This window comes from Dreissena polymorpha, chromosome 8, assembly GCF_020536995.1.
Source record: "Dreissena polymorpha isolate Duluth1 chromosome 8, UMN_Dpol_1.0, whole genome shotgun sequence".
Taxonomy (NCBI): Eukaryota; Metazoa; Mollusca; class Bivalvia; order Myida; family Dreissenidae; genus Dreissena; species Dreissena polymorpha.
In genome coordinates, this window is record NC_068362.1 from 17,180,016 (window position 1) to 17,191,309 (window position 11,294).

Genomic DNA, 11,294 nt, shown 5'->3' on the forward strand with positions numbered 1-11,294 from the left:
GCAACTTGATATTTGGCATGCATGTGTATCTCATGGAGCTGCACATTTTGAGTGGTGAAAGGTCAAGGTGAAGGTCATCCTTCAAGGTCAGAGGTCAAATATATGTGGCCCAAATCGCTAATTTTATGAATACTTTTGCAATATTGAAGATAGCAACTTGATATTTGGCATGCATGTGTATCTCATGGAGCTGCACATTTTTAGTGGTGAAAGGTCAAGGTCATCCTTCAAGGTCAAATATATGGGTCAAAATTGCTCATGTAATGTCACTTCTGCAATATTGAAGCTAGCAATTTTATATTTGAAATGCATGTGTATCTCATGGAGTTGCACATTTTGAGTGGTGAAGGGTCACGGTCAAGGTCATCCTACAAGGTCAAACATCATATAGGGGGACATTGTGTTTCACAAACACATCTTGTTAAATTTACAATAAAGTATTAACTGTAATACATCGTTGGAAAGGTCTTTTAAAAAGATTAATGCTTTTTATTTCATCTTGATATCATGCGTTATAACAGAGTTATGGCCCTTTGAAATATCAGATTTTGTAAAATTTTCCGGACGACAGTGTTTTACCACTTTTTTACGCATAAGCTATAAAAATTGAGTGCTAAAATGAGCAAAATTCTTTGGAAAACCAAATATTACTCATTAAAAATTATATAAATGATGCAATATATTGTTAATATTATATACAGACAATAAAACAACTACTGAAGACTACATTTGTCTGTATAACCTAAGGCTGAAACAAGGGCTGTTTGTAAAACACGCATGCCCCAAAAATGGGCTGTCAGTTGTAGTGGCAGCCATTGTGTGAATAGTCGTTCTTGAGTTATCATCCAGAAACCATTTTACTGTTTTGAGTCACTGTGACCTTAAACTTTGAACTAGTGACCTGAAAGTCAAAAGGTGTCATCTGCCGGTCATGGCTAATGTCCATATGAACTTTCCTGATTCCAGGCTTAAGCGTGCTTGAGTTACCGTAAAAATCCAGTCATAAGTTGAGATTTTTTTCCTAAAAAATTTGATTAAATTTACAGTCTCGACTTATGAGGTCGTCCATGAAAAAAAAAATGATGATATTCTACCAAGATTGATCCCCGCGGTAATGGTTAAAGTTGTTGTTAATGTTGTATAGAAAACTTGTTGAAATAGGACACACGAAATGTCGTCTTTTAACTGATACTTACCAATTAATATAACCACAGTTTGCCGCAAAATTTCCAATGTTTCTATTTTCATAATTTAATCCAAAGTTTTCATGTTATCAGGTGTTTTTTTACAACTGAACGTGTAAACAAAAGATCAAGTCATTTTTAAAGTCGAGCGAGAATTGGCAACCTGTGTGAATTGACAGTTTGATGTCATCAAAGGAAAGCCGCTTCCTGTCAAGAAGCCATTAAGCATCACCCTTCACGCCGATAAAATAAGATTCCTTTAATTTGTGAAGCGACATGTTTAACCAATCGCGAGTTTGTTATCCACTGGTAATCGTTTAATTATGTTTGAGCACATGCATAGCTCCGCCTTAGAAACTGTTATGTAGAACAAAGGTGGAGTTAGCGGTCTATTGGTTATGTCAATCATTGTTATAAATACATGTTTTACCGAGGAAGTAATCAATTGTTTTGATAGTCAGATTAAAAGTACAAAGATATGATTACAGTGATCACAGTGTGTCGTCGGATTATAAGTTTGTGGATTATTACTAGCATGGACAATTTAGTGCAAACTTTATAATAATAATTTATTAATTTGACTAACACATTTGATTTGTGACAATGCGTTTAAAATACGTGTGATAGAATTTGCAGAGCAATCAAATAATAATAGTGCTGCTGAACGCGAGTTTGGTGCTTCCTATGTCGTTGTTGTGTAAATTACGATGTACATGTATATACGTTCTGGTTTCCTATGTTGTTGAATTTGTTTTTATGTGGTTCATAATGATTTGCTTGTCTTTTTTTTATATATATTATTTTCGATTTCCTAAATAAATATCGTATTGATTATATTAAACAAAGTACATAATACACGTGTCCGCTATGTCTACGTCGCACAGGGCTATACTGACGTCATGGTCTAAGTATAGAATAAAAACTTCCCGTACATTTAAAATGGCGTCTGTTTATGAAATTCGTGGACGGACAATTTCTGACTCGACTTATGACTTGGACATATTCAAAATCTCCGATTTTTGTATCATTTTTTACCCCCCGACTTATGAGCGGGTAGACTTATGACTGGGCTTTTACGGTATCATCTAGAAACTTTTTTACTGCTCGAGTCACTGTGACTTTGACCTTTGACCTAGTGACAGTCATCTGCAAGTCATGATCAATCTACCTATGAACTTTCATGATCCCTAAGTGTTCTTGAGTTATCATCCTGAAATCAAGCAGCCACTTGTTGATAGTTTCTTAATTTAAATTGGTAAAATAGATCTTTCAGTTATGGTTTTGTCAAAATTGGGCATGTTTTCAAAAGGTTCAATACATTTATTTATTATGTTAAGTAATCCTTAATTAGTACAATTGGAAAATTAACTTGTTCCATCATATATCCAAAGATTCTTTAAAAATAAAACAATTTCTTTCTATTATGATTTTACTCACAAAATAAATAAACCATTCATGTAGTCTAATACTTTTTATCTAAATACAGCTATTTTTAATTTTTAATTTATAATAAAATAGAGGCATATCCAAAATATCATCACAATTTATTATTTGAAGAATTTTAATGTACAATATATAGTTGTTCAAGATGTTGAGCCAAAATGTATTTTTCAAGTGTAAACATATATTGTCTGCAAAGATTTTACCAGTATTAAATAAAAAATTATTTAGAGCTCATGACAGAGGTGATTCATATATTTCCAATGATAACTTTTTCAATTTTCACACTCCTCCATGTTTTGGGTGCTCATTAGAATGTTGGTTTACTAAAAGATTGTAATTAATACAATCAATACAGGATTAATTAACCTTAACATCATACCAGCTGTTTACTTGTAAAGATCCCTTTAAATAATTACCAAACAACAACATGATTTAACGCAATTTTTGCAGACAATTCTAAAACATGTGGGATAAAGAGATTTTGCTCTTTTTGAGAATGTTCCCCTTTTAAGACAATTAATTTATTCCACCCATATGTAAGCTATTTCTTCTTAGTATTGTTAATAGTTTAAGAATATTATCTAGACATCTGTTACTTTTGTTGTGCAGACATCATTTGAACCATATTGCTGAATGAAAATTTTAATCATAAAAAGTAATGACTTCTTTTGTTACAATGTTGACAATACAAACATGTCATCAGAAAGAATTGAAATAAATAGAACTTCCCCCAGATTTGTTAAAATGTAATAACTTCTTCAATTGAAAAAAAACACATTTACACACATCCCTATTACACATTCAACAAATTGCAAATACCATCCGCATTAATATCAAGACTCAGAATGAGTAATTACTTCGAAATAGAATTTATATCTTCTAATTACAAGCCTGTTTTATATTCATCTTTCACTTTGTAAACATTACTTTCAGGTTGCGAAATTATGTGACACGGTGAACAAATATGGCGGCTGGCTAGAACATGCAACATTTCGACGGACTGAGCAAAAATGAGCGAACTTTTTTACATGAACCAAGCACATCATTAATCAATTAATGAAAAATTATTCAAATGGTATATCTTCTATGATCTTTTATCAGCATTTTTCTGTAAAATTGCCGTCCCGAAAAATGAGCAATTTTTCGATGTCTGCAAGCGCCAAAATAACTGCATTTTTCTTTTTGTTTTCATATGCTGTAGCAAGACCAACAATTTCCCTACAAAATGATACCATAAGCTCATGAATACGAGGAGAGGACCGACAGGCTTGGCGAAATTGCCGGTCCGCCGGTCCTGACCGGCAGATTTCAATTTGGTCCGGCAGGTTTAACAAGAATGTCGGTCCTGGTGACCGGCAAAATGTGAAATGATTACAAACAAATCTTTTTTTTTTTCAAGTTGAAAATTCGAAGAGCAAATCGCTTACTACATCATGAAAATGAAATCGCTCGTTGTTTTGATGTTTGCTGTAGGTTTGTTACGTACAATTAGCAAATCCAACTTGTTACACAACACCTACTTTAAACTCGTTTGCAAAATCGCCAACTGCGTTCTAACAAAAAAGATCTTGATAGCTTTTACATATTTTTCGAGTAGGATAAGGACAATAAAATATGGTATCGTGATCAACACAACCATATGCATACGCCATTTTTCATAAGTGTAAAGAGTACAGTGCATTATGGGGCAGAGCTTTCATTGGACGAGCGAATTTAAATTTAGATTGAATGCAATACGATACATGTACAAAGAAATGTTTTTATTGCATCATATGCAGTGCCATGTAAAAAAACGTGCTTCCCGGGGACTTTCTGATACTGGTCAAAAATGAAAATGAATCTCTGTTAACAATTACACTGCGTTAGCATGTAAATAAATCGTCTTTTTTATTTAATTAATTACTAGTAAACGTTCTGAAAAATGAAATGCCTTAATCATTAAATGTCAGGTAACGTGTTTTGTACTGTGCGCAGTATATTTTAACAGCCGCTCCAAACTGCAATCATATTAAAGTAAGAATGTTTAAATCGTTTCGAATAACTTTAATTTGATAATTATTCGGCTTGCACATACGTTATTGAAATTATCGCACCGAACCGTTCTAATAGGGAATACATGTAATAAAAACTGACACGCGAATTTTTCACAACATGATTGACATTACACAACCGATTAACACCAATTAGCTGCCAGTGTAACCTGTAAGCGATTAAAATCAATTTAACGGCCGGTTGAATAAAGAGATCAAGATGTGATCGCTGCCATTTTTGAATTTTCTAGTTAAGTTGTTGTTGCTTTACGGTCCGGCTAAATTTTTTCCGGACCGGCACATTTTCTGAAATGCCTGTCCGGATGACCGGCAGATTTTTTCTAATTTCGCCATGCCTGGAACGAGAGAAAATGAATATTAAAAACACCACCTCACGGAGGTCAAAAGTCAAACTTTCAGCTTAACATGCAAAAAAGGGCCAGTTTTTGCTATCTTTCTATGCCAATTACTAAATCATAAAATTGAATTTTCATCTGATTTTTTCATCAAATACAAGATAAATTATTTATTAAGTAAACACTCTTGTTTTTATTGAAAGATACTTAGATGAATACCCATTTTTTCCACAAAGTTTCAACCACATGTTTACATTAGGTCAGAAGGGAAATCCAATATGGCCGCTATTGCTGACCTTACTATCCAGGGAACAGGAAGTTGAGGTGTCTTGTCCGATAATCAAATTCGGCTGGGCTCAGTGGGTCCAGGACTTCAACTGGATCTTCTTTAAGCGACAGCCTGCAAAATCTGGTTTCTATGACTTGTCTCACAGATTCAACTGATGTTTGCCAGTGGTCTATTACATCTGGGTGTTTTCTGGCCATTTCTCTGATGCTTTGCATGCTATTACAGCTTTTTAACAGCTTCTGGATATCTTCAGCACATTCTTGTCTGGACAAGGCACAGTTCTGAAGGCCAATATTTAACAGGGAAATCATTCGCTCTGCTGGATTTGTCCAACTATGGCCTGGTGCACACTTTGCTGCAATGAACATGTTGAGGTCAAATTCCTTGAACAAACATATTGCAGAACATTTGACGCTTTCCGATGTATTTCTATGATCTGTGCCCCCATCAGAGAATTTCAAAATGACACTTGGTTGCTCTTCTAGAGATTTGACTTGTTTAACAATGGCAGCAGCATGCCTCATAGGTGTTGACTGTTGGAAAACTGAATCATTAATAATTGTGGTGACTTTTCACTAAGTTCAGAACTTTACAACGCATGTAAACTGAAGGTGTTAAACTACCTTTGTGATGTAAATCATGATCGGCAGCAACAATGACAGTACTTGTAAGAGCAAGATACTTTTTCCCTCGTACACGTAAATGCCAAGTTCGGCTCACCAATAAGAATCTTTGCCTTGTCATTACAAAACTACATGGCACAATCACTTAACTCGCTTGTATTAGCAAAAACCAACTTCCGCTCAGAAAAACTTAGAAAAAACACAGTTTTATGTTGGTTTAAGTGTGTTTTGGTATGAAAGTGGGTTAATATTTAGAGAAGGGTGTGGTCACCTTCCTGCTTAAAGTATATATGTATATATATGTCTCATCCCAGCACACATAGAAGGACACCATTATTCAACCAATAGGCATCCTCAGGTACATATCTCATGTTGGCATCTCATTAAAAAATCTTGAAGTGTTGCCAAATTACGAGAATACACATATAATACACTCTTCCTATTTCAAAGCCCACACTTATTTAATCAACAATAACACAACGTCATATTTTCAAAATGCTTTTTTTAAAACTGGTGCCTCTTCCCTAATACACTGTAACTCCAATATAGTGCGGTCCGTTATAAGGCTGTGTCCAATATAACGCGGGGGGGTGCTTGGATCCCGTTTTTTCTCCATCCTTCCATTTCTGATTCAAATCCATGTTATGCAACTACTTGTATTTTAAGAAGATTCAAAGAAGCCGGCGATCACAGCTTGATTGCTTTATCCGTTCGTTTAACTGATGTTAATCGATTAGAGGTTAAATGACACTCGACAGCTAATTGGTGTTTATCTGTTGTGTAATGTCAATAAAGGTGTGAAAACTCGCGAGTCCGTGTTTATTACATGTATTCTCTATCAGAGCGGTTTGGTGCGCTAATTTCAATAAGGTAAGTGCAAGCGTAATAATTATCAAATTAAAGTTATTTAAAACGATTACCTGTTTTTGTTTTATATTTATTGTGTATTGTATTTCATTGTATAAACTATGGCTGTGAAAGTGTGTTATCGTTTATTATATGCTATACAAGCTTGATACATAAAAAGATCTTTGTGTATGTTTAATGTTTCAGTACGTATACGAAAAGTAAATTAAAAAATCCTGACGATTTATTTACATGCTAACGCAGTGTAATAGTTAACAGAGATTCGCTTAAATTTTTGCCCGTTATCAGAAAGTCCACGCAAAGCACGTTTTTTACATGCTGCGTATGACGCAATAAAACATTACTTTGTACATGTATTGTTTTGCATTCAATCTAAATTTAAATTCGCTCGTCCAATGAAAGCTGTGTCCCATAATGCACTGAACTATTTTTCTGAAAAATGGCGTAGGTATATGAATTTGTTTATGAAATTCGTAAACATATTTCTTGTAATAAATGTTTAACATTATTTTTTCACAAGTGATGTTGTAATTATATTGGATTATCGGACAAATGTGCACATTAGAAAAGCGGTATATATACTGTTATCGTTCTATTCGATTTATATGCATGTATTTGCGGATGACAACACAGCATGACAATATAAATAAATAAGCTCAAAACTTATAACGCTGTCCGTTTATAAGGCTGTTGCATGGCTTGGACCCTGTCATCCGCGTTATATTGGAGTTACAGTGTACCTCAAGTCTACATAATTCTGTTCTACGAGACCTTAATTTCCTTAACTCGCTTTACATGAAAACATCCTCATATTTGGGCCAACGGGTTATCATTGTTTAGGTATTTATTCACACTTAAACCATTTATGATTAGTAAGCCCTTAGGGCATATACAATCTTAAAAAAGTAGACAAAAACCTTATAAACTTTAATTTTCTTTCTCACCATACAAAGTAACGGTTAAAAACCAATTATCACATATTCCAACACCAACAAAGAACGTCCCCACTTTTCCAGCAACAACTGCTCCAACTTTCTGTGTAAAATTTTCGAGGTACACATCATAGTCCCTCATCATCCTCTCAATGTCCTAATTTGCTACGTGCATAATCATTTTCGCAAACTGGGCGGGTTTGGAGCCGTTGCTCAAAAGGTCCTCTACACAATCTGGGTACTATCATCTTGGGCATCTCAATGAAGAATCCTCTGACAAAAGTTCACTATTTTCCAAGCGATACTCTTTCATCTCTGTTTTCTTTACTATATTATAATAATCAGCTCACAAAAGTCTTTACAAATGTATTTCTCTAGTTTTCATGGTCCTGAATAATCAGTTTATATTTTGAATGTGCGCGACATATTTGTTTTCTGTTCAGCCAAATCATAAAATACTTGAATTTCATTGCAAATATAATAAGCGCCTGAAAAACACTGAGACTATCAGGCACATGAATAATCTCAATATTGTCCAAGGTATAGTTTAAAACCTGTACAAGACCTGATCGGACTATGTGTTTTTAAAAAGCAAAACAGTCGATGTCATTTAGCGTTTTTTTTCTCCCAATTTGAAAATCGGGCACATGAATAATCTCATTATTAACCTGTACAAGACCAGATCGGACTACATGTTTTTGAAAAGCAAAGCAATTCATGTCATTAGTGTGTTTTTTTCTCCAATTTGAATATTTTCAGCAAATTATGGGGAAAATGTAAACTTGTTGCTATTGGATATATAGCTAAAGGTCGGCACTAAAATAAGGCAAAAAAACTGGCTTTGTGTTTGTGTATTTTTATGTTTTTTGGGGTTATTAGTATGACAAATATTTTTCTTTAGAGAGATGTCTGTGATTTTTATTGCTTTACATCTAAATGTCAAAAATTGTCATCTGCAAAGTTCTTTTTATGTGAAATGGTTGACTTATTTTAAATTGTTGAAATATTCAGACTTGATAATGTGCATGTTTGTGGTAATTTTTATGCCCCCGGTAGGGTGGCATATAGCAGTTTAACTGTCAGTCCTCCCGTTTGCTGTCTGTCCGTCCGTCCGTCCGTCCGAAAACTTTAACATTGCCCATAATTTTTGCAATATTGAAGATAGCAACTTGATATTTGGCATGCATGTGTATCTCATGGAGATTCACATTTTGAGTGGTGAAAGGTCAAGGTCATCCTTCAAGCTCAAAGGTAAAAAAAATTCAAGGGAAGCAACAAACTTTAAAGGGAGATAATTTCTATTTATCATTTGACAGGAATAGATCATTTTCACAAGGGAAGTAATATTTTTTAAAGGGATATAATAAAAAACAAAGTTTAATCAAAGCGGCGCAGTAGAGGGAATTGTGTTTCTGACAAACACATCTCTTGTTTTAACTAACTTAGTTTAAATATAATAGTGCACACAACACTACATGTATGCAAGCATTGCAGAAGAAAAAGGTCCTTGTTAGTTTGAAGAAAGTAAAATTGACGTTTTTCTCTGCTTGCTGCACTATCGAATATCTCAGTTACTTTGTAGAAAGGAACTTTGATCTTTGTGTGTCATAAGATATTGGTACCTTTGGGTTCTAAAGAGACTACACAAACTCTGAATACATTTTTATGTCCCCCCACTATAGTAGTGGGGGACATATTGTTTTTGCCCTGTCTGTTGGTTGGTCTGTTGGTTGGTTTGCGCCAACTTTTACATTTTGCAATAACTTTTGCTATATTGAATATAGCAACTTGATATTTGGCATGCATGTGTATCTCATGGAGCTGCACATTTCGAGTGGTGAAAGGTCAAGATCATCCTTCAAGGTCAGAGGTCAAATATATGTGGCCCAAATCGCTTATTTTATGAATACTTTTGCAATATTGAAGATAGCAATTTGATATTTGGCATGCATGTGTATCTCATGGAGCTGCACATTTTGAGTGGTGAAAGGTTAAGGTCAAGGTCATCCTTCAAGGTCAAATATATGGGTCAAAATTGCTCATGTAATGTCACTTCTGCAATATTGAAGCTAGCAATTTTATATTTGAAATGCATGTGTATCTCATGGAGCTGCACATTTTGAGTGGTGAAGGGTCAAGGTCATCCTTCAAGGTCAAACGTCATATAGGGGGACATTGTGTTTCACAAACACATCTTGTTTTCAGCTGATTTTATAGCCGTTATTGAGTTATATTCCAAATGACAAATTTTTTCATCCCAAATCCATTCCAAAAATTCTAAATGGACAGTTTGACTTTTTAAAGTTATAAAAAAATTGTAAAAATGGCTAATTAAGTGTAAATAACCATTTTACTAAATGGTTTTCATTCATATCATTCTTTTTTATAGTTTAACAAAGAAAAGTATTAATTTTTATGCCCCCGGATCGAAAGATCGGGGGTATATTGTTTTTGGCCTGTCTGTCTGTCATTGTGTCATAATGTCATTGTGTCATTGTGTGTGTCCCAAAACTTTAACCAAGGTTAAAGTTTTGCAATAACTTTTGCAATATTGAAGATAGCAACTTGATATTTGGCATGCATGTGTATCTCATGGAGCAGCACATTTTGAGTGGTGAAAGGTCAAGGTCATCCTTCAAGGTCAAAGGTCAAATTTATGGCTTCAAAGCGGAGCAATTGGGGGCATTGTGTTTCTGACAAACACATCTCTTGTTACTTATGTAATTTTTCCAATTTAAATAGTGGATTGACGTTGAAATCCCCAATTACACATGTAAATGTCATGTTTCAAAAGTAGTGAAAAAAAGCACTGATTACCCTACTATTGATATATCATTATGTGTACTTATAGGCTTACATAAATCAATTATTATTTCATGTATCCAACTCAGTATATTCATAGTATTGTTATTGTGAAGAAAATAACACTTCAAAAATAACTTGCAGACTGGAAATACTGACTTTTCTAACATAATTATAAAACCAAATATGTAACTGAAAGATATCCTACATGGTTAAAATAAACATTACTTTTTTTAGATTTCATAAAGTAAACAACACAAGTCTGAGATAAATTATACAATAATATCAATCATTAAAAAGCCAATTTTCTTGTTAATATTATATTATAAAAACCTCTCTGAAATGTGTTCATAACATATTATTGATTTAAACATATGAAAATGAATATTAAGGGAGTGTATCAGGTTCATATTGTTAGTAATGTACTAGTGGTTGGCTTGATTAGAGTGTTATAAATAAAATTACAAGCAATCTCAAGCCCTACTCATCTCTGCCTGGCTTTCCAGGGCCTCTAATTGGGCATCTTTGAGAGTCCTTACAGATCAATTTTCAAAAGTATGTCACAAAGTACATGCACTGGATCTTAAATTAAAATGTACAACATTTTCAATGAAATTGAAGGTTTAACAAAAAGACATAATAATATCAAGCATTAACATTTCATGAACTTGCCAATAATAAAATAATCAAACAAAAAGAATACTCATGATTTAGCAATAGTTATAGTTCTCACGTTTACATATCCCATTAATACTTCTTTCTGCTACT